Below are 6,455 nucleotides of genomic sequence, written 5' to 3'. Positions count from 1 at the left end.
GGATCTCCACCTTCTCTCGTCCGCGGCCTCTCTCTCTCCTGGTATCACGTCGGGGTCACCAGAATGCCGCGGCCAGGTGGAGGGGAGAAAACACCGATACGATGTAGGTTCACAAAATGCTCCGTTTATTGATTACAAGGCTGCTCTTAATATACTGTCTTACACGCGATCACGCATTACTTGATTGGCTGCTTTGCTTTGCCCACGAGGGATACACGCTCCCCTTTACCTTTCCTGATTGGTTTCACACCTTCGCTTCAGCTTAGCGTTACATCATGCTTTTGCAATTACTGGCATCTTGTTATTGCATTCCTGTTTTGCTGATCTTGACACTTCTTTTAACCTGGGGTCATAAGTTCACTTTCTCACAGCTTGCTGTAGGCCTGTTCAAGTGCCCATGCTCGACCCCCAACACATGTCGCTTTGGTTGCTGGCTTTCTGGTTGTTGGCCTTTCGGCTGCTCTTGAGAGGACAAACCTGGCATTGGTGCCTGCCAGGGTAGAGGTCCTGGTCCTGGTGGAGCTTCTCCTTGTGGGAGGATGCCCTCCACCGTGGTGGTTTTGTTGGGGCTGTGTAGAGTGGAAGAAGTCAAAGCAAAATTCCACATTGTTCCTCCAGTGAAGCAGGGTCCTCATTGCCTGTCTTTGAGCATCTCCATGTGTGAACCTGGATAACTCAGTTGGGAGAGCATCAAGCTTTTAATCTGAGGGTCCAGGGCTCAAGCCCCTGTTCAGGTGAAAGCTTTACTCTTTAGGGGCAGAGGAGGAGAGCCCATGGGCAGGAGCAGTAGCTTCTCCTGCTGCTGGGGTCACGTCAGTCCCTGCTTCTTTTCCATCATCTCTCCAGGGCCAGGGCCAGCCACATCCCATGTCCCACACAGCACCACTGCTCTTCCAGCCACCCAGTAGCCCAACGAGAGAGATCCCATATTACAATGTCCTAGGTAAAGGTGTAATTTTGGGAGTATACATGGAGGGAGGCGGAGAAATAGGATTGATGGAAGAGGGAGACACACAGCGAAGGCTGATGCCTGCTGCCCCCAAGGCCAGGTTGGACAGGTCTTGGAGCAACCTGCTCTAGTGGAAGGTGTCCCTGCCCATGGCAGGGGGTTGGAAATGGATGAGCTTTAATGTCCCTTCCAACCCAAACCAGTCTGTGATACTATGAAACCAGCCCCTCACCACCCACATCAGCCTAGGCAGATGCTCCTGGGCATCTATTCCCAGTGGATGATGGTGTTTTGGAAACAAGATACGGCACCTGCATCAACCTACCATCTTATTTATTGGCCTGATGGACTTGGCTTCCAGTGCCTCTGCTACACACACACACACCGCCCCGCTCCAGCCCACACCGCAGACATAACTGAGTTCTTGCCAGCAAGAGAACAAAGAGATAATAAACAGAAGCAGGGGAAGACTGTGCCTTGCCCTCTCCATGGGGACAGTTAGGGGGGTGCAGGCAGAGTAGTGGCTGCCTCATGGCTGCTGCAGGCAGCACGGCCATGCTGTGGAGCTGGGGGGGGGGGGATATAGCAATCTCTATGTAGTTGCATTAAAATAGACCATTTAAAAAAGTTACTTCTAGGAGTTAAAAAGCAATGTGCCCCGTCCAACCCTGGCAGGGCCACAGAGCTGCTCTGGGATTTGGGGTGTGGGGATGGACCCCTCCCCATGTCACCTGCCCTGGACAGTCCCCTCCTGGGGGCTGCTACAGGTGCCAAAGCAGGGGCTGCATGCCCCCCAGAAGCCTCACAGCTGTGGGTCAGGGACAGAGCACAAGCAGAGGAGCAGGTCCCCTCCCAGACCCTTGCCCTTGGGTCTAAATGACACGGCAGCAATTGAACTGCCCCAGAGACCTCCCCCTGGAGCCCTGCTGGAGTTTGAAGGCCAGGTCTTTCTTGTAGATCAGGAACTGCAGGAGCCTGTCCTGCAGGCTGCCCCCCTTGCTCTTCCCTGGGTCCAGCTCATGTTCTCCACACCCCCCTTGGTGCCCCCTAGGCCTGAGCTCTCCACCAATCTCTGAGCCAGGCTGGCAGATGCCTCCTGCCCACAGGACTTGTCCACGGGCCTCGGGGAGGGGGGGGGGGGGGGTCACCTCTGCCCCCAACCCCTGAGGGACCCTAGCAGACCTGCTCCAGGGTGATGTGGTGGCTTCCCTTTCCCTGAGGGGCTTGCTGAGGAAACCTTAGACTCTGCATCCTCCTCCCTCTTGGGGGACTCAGCTCCATCCCACTGCAGCGCTGGGGGATTCTGGACCCCCCTCACTCCCTTCGCAGCCAAGACCACCCCTGTACACCCATACCGGCCTCCCAGCTCAGTCCCAGGCCCCTACAGCTCACCATGGCCAGGCAGGTAGTGGGCACACAGGAAGTCTCACATCTGCTCCTGGTTCAGCAAGCTGCTATTCCTCTCCATGGTGCTGGGCCTCCCCTCATCCTCCACTTCCTCCTCACAGATCTGCTTCAGGGCCAGAGTGCTCTTGGTGATGGTAGTGTCAACAGCCGGGATCTTCAGCAGGGTGCCGGGGGGCTGCAGCTGCCAATGTCCACTCTGGTGGGACAGCTGGGTGAGGCTGCCTGGCACCTCTGTGAAGGGCCCTGCCCACGGGGCTGAACATGGACCTGAACTCAAGACCATAAGTTGGTCCTGAGTAAGAGGAGGGATGGAAATGTTGATACCCAGCTGGGCATCACAAGGGCTGCATTAAGGGGATGGGGGACTGGCTGAGGCCCTGCACTATGCACTGGGGACCCATGGCAGGGGGGGGACAGGGGACAGCAGTGGGGCTCACCTGCTCTGCACCTCCTTGTCCAAGTTGTAGACTGCGGCATCTGTAAAGAAAGAAGGCTAAACACACACACACACACATGCGCGCACACACCCCATGCTTGCACAACTAGTTCCACTTTATTCGCTACAGCATGGTAATATATAGCATACAGATACGGATCTGACCTATGAAGCCAAACAGAAAACACATCAATCACTGTGACTGTTTTCAGTCATTATAAATTCCATTCTATAAACAATCACTCCCCAGGCAGTTTTCCAGCCTGACCTTGTACCGCACTCATGCTCACAAACACTCCTTGGCTTGCTCAAGACCCAGGTGCACTATCAGCAATCCTTCTTTAGTCATCCACACAGCAGGAACAGAATGGCTTGCAGTTCCTACATCTCCCCCTTTTTTGTTTTACACAATCAAGGCAGTGAGCACCCTGGCTTCTGCTCTTTGCAAGCTGGCAACAAGTCTGCATGGAGGACTATAAATAAGAACACAAATAACAAGCATCCTGCACCAATAAATAAATATATTTTTAGATTCAAACCTTTGAACCAAGCTTTTGAATTTAATCTCTGAAAACTGCTGGACAAGTCATGCAGCACAGACTGGGAAGTTAACTCTTGAATTCTCTCAAGCTGTTTTTGTAAGGCATGTGAAAGACTTTGCATTTTCCCCTCTGTGTTAGCTGCAAAAGCTCCCATGCTTTTTAATTTAATCCCAATTATTACTGGATTGATTCCATTCCAATGGAGTGACACACAAACACTGACCTTTATGTTCAGATAGTCAAAACATTTTGATTCATTACACAGCTCGTTATTATGGGATTAGTAATGTCAACCAATCACATATGTTCTAAATATGCAATATTCACTTCTGATGCTACTATAAATGCATAAGGATGAGATATACAGAAAATTACAGTATCACTAATGTTTGTTTCTAAGCTAATACTATAATTGTTAGCATGCGAGGCAGCATAATTACCTTGTATAATCAGATGCAGAAAGAAAGGTAAAGCTAATCTCCAAGCATTTTCATGCCAAGGACTATTGAAACAAAGAAATACAAAATGAAATATAATCTTTTGTAAATAAGTAAAATCAGTTCTGCTTTGTGGTTAAGTAATATTGAGCTTGGTAGCTTTGCAACAATAGCAATGGTTAAGAGCTTTGTGGTAAATTGACAATGAAGAAGTATCTTAGATAAATGTTTTACAATAACCAGCTAGAACCAAACTAGTGTTTGCTGGCATGACAATGGGACTTTCCAGCCAAAGGACAAAGTGATGAAGAGGAAGATGATGAAGAAATAGCCATCAGGGGTCCTAAAGACCACTACCACGTTCTTGTGCACATCTGGAAATGGGAATGGAATTATGTAAAGCAGTTCTCAGAAATGTTATGAATATGTATTACATTTACTGGAACTGGAATGAATATGTATATTAAGCAACAATATAAGCACTGTTTGACGAGACATGTTAGGAAGGGCTATCCCCCAACGTCTCCCAGAGCCGCAATAAAGAATACCTGCTTGTCAACTTAAACTTTACTGGCAAGCTTTTAGTGAATTCTATGAATCGGGCTGCAGCTGAAGGAGCTGGGGGATACCAAGCTGACCAGTAGCTCCTAATGCAGGAATAGGGATGAATGGTGTTCTTAGCACACGTTGAAGCTTTGGGAATGGACTGGGAAGATGGGGAGTCCAAACCTGCCTCTAAGCCAAGATGAGTCTTCATCCAAGGCATGCAGGGTACAGCCAGGAACAGAGGCTCATGCTCCACTGAAGATGTTCTAGGAGGCCTGGGGGGTCCTACTTAGTCATGCAGGGCCTGGGAGCATAGCTTGGACCATCTGCCTCCTTTGTCACAGCCTGCTGAACCCCTCTCATTTCTCATTCCCCCCCCCCCCCCCCTCCCATATCCCCATAGGGCTGCATCTGGGGATTCAAAGGGAAAAGTGATTCCTTCCTGGCTTCTGGGCTAACTGATGGACAGGGGTAGAGCAGTTGATGTCATCTACCTGGACTTGTGCAAAGCATTTGACACTGTCCCACATGACATCCTTGTCTCTAAATTGGAGAGACATCAATTTGATAGGTGGACTTCTCGGTGGATAAAGAACTGGCTGGATGGCCGCACGCAAAGAATTGTAGTCAACGGCTCAATGTCCAGTTGGAGACCACTAACGAGTGGTGTCCCTCAGGGATTGGTGTTGGGACCGGTCTTGTTTAACATCTTTGTCGGTGACATGAACAGTGGGATTGAGTGTGCCCTTAACAAGTTTGCCAATGACACCAAGCTGTGTGGTTCGGTTGATGAATAATGGCGATTTAACAGATGTGCTCAGTATACTTGTCCATTACCCATGGTCACACATAATAAAACAGATATTACAAAGATTTTACAAAGATTTCTATCATTGCTGTTTCTTTATGTTGTTGAGTTCTGCGGCTTTGTACGTTTTGCTGGCAGCCAGTATGGTCCTGTTGATAGTTGTACACAGCTGGGCCTACCCTTTTTCTCCTGGATGGCTCTCTGATAACAGGGGAGGCCATCCCTCACATCAAGGTCTGGCATGGCATGTGTCCCCACTACTCCACACCTGCTGGTTGCAGCCAGCAGCGGAGCTAAAGGTTCTTCTTGGTGGCAGACACAGAGGCCAAACCAGTCTTGCCCTTGACTGTAGTAGCAGGCATTTGGTCAATCAGTCCTTGCACCTTGTTGTCAATGCAGAGTTTCACCTGCTTCACCCAGTAACAAGCCACTACTACGGCAAAGCACACACAGATTTACATTAGCAGAGTAACTATCACAGAGTGCAGCAGCACTTTGAAGATGCTGGTGGCAGTGGGGGAAAAGCCAAAGAAAATTTTCCACCAGTGGGGTTCTCCCACCCTCTTAATTTGTTCAATTACCTACTTTATAACACTACCATCATATTAGAATCTTTCTAGCTTTTGCCTTAGCATTTTCTAGCAGCTAATGCAAATTTGCATGTTCTAACATCTCTTTTACAAGTGACAAATCCATACAATACAAGGTATTGTTTCTTGTTAGCAACTGGCTAGTAAATACAGGTGGTTTTATATGCAAAATCACAACCTCTAATAATAGCTACTTTACAAGTATTCATATTCAAGCTGTTACTTTTCAGTTGCCCCCAAGTGATGTTTTACAATCATTCGTTTCTCTCTATCTCATTCTGCTTGGGGTTTTCACAGTCAGCTCCTGTAGCTGATGCATCGAGTTCTTCCACTCATCTGTCCCACTCATGGCAAGGCTTGACAAACTTTGCAGGCAGCCGCCATGGACCTGTAGGTAGGAGGACACAAATATACCCTCTCTCACAGGTTATCAGTTCTTGAAAAACAGACAGGTTAAAGTGATACCTTAAAGCAGAAGCATTCTGATGCAAACGGAATGTGAAGCAGCTGCAGAAATAGACTGCACATTTTTAACAGTCAAAGGGGTTTGCTCCATCATTACACTCCCCCCCTTTTTTTCTCTGTCACACATGCAGAATCAAAAGCAATACTTCCTAAGCCCTATGGCTCAGAACACATTGTAACATTATAAGGGGGGTTTCCTTGAACCCTTTATATTTGATCAGCCTGTCAGTGTCCCAAGAAAGACGAGACCCTTGTGTCCGACCAGCCTGTCTGCA

The 6,455-nt window shown here is 48.8% G+C and overlaps 1 long non-coding RNA gene across 1 annotated transcript; it reads right to left on the bottom strand.

The window, feature by feature from the left end:
- Window positions 1-301: 301 nt before the first annotated feature.
- LOC117438222 (uncharacterized) lies at window positions 302-2,885 on the bottom strand. The gene is made up of 3 exons (XR_004550667.1): window positions 2,794-2,885; window positions 2,342-2,648; window positions 302-1,372 (listed from the first exon to the last, which is right to left on the bottom strand). It is a non-coding gene; the product is annotated as an uncharacterized lncRNA (long non-coding RNA).
- Between the last annotated feature and the right edge of the window lie 3,570 nt (window positions 2,886-6,455).

Source organism: Melopsittacus undulatus (genome assembly GCF_012275295.1).
Source record: "Melopsittacus undulatus isolate bMelUnd1 chromosome W unlocalized genomic scaffold, bMelUnd1.mat.Z SUPER_W_unloc_2, whole genome shotgun sequence".
NCBI classification, from domain to species: Eukaryota; Metazoa; Chordata; class Aves; order Psittaciformes; family Psittaculidae; genus Melopsittacus; species Melopsittacus undulatus.
Note: the sequence above shows the minus strand (reverse complement) of the source record. Positions and strands in the feature narration are given on the sequence as shown.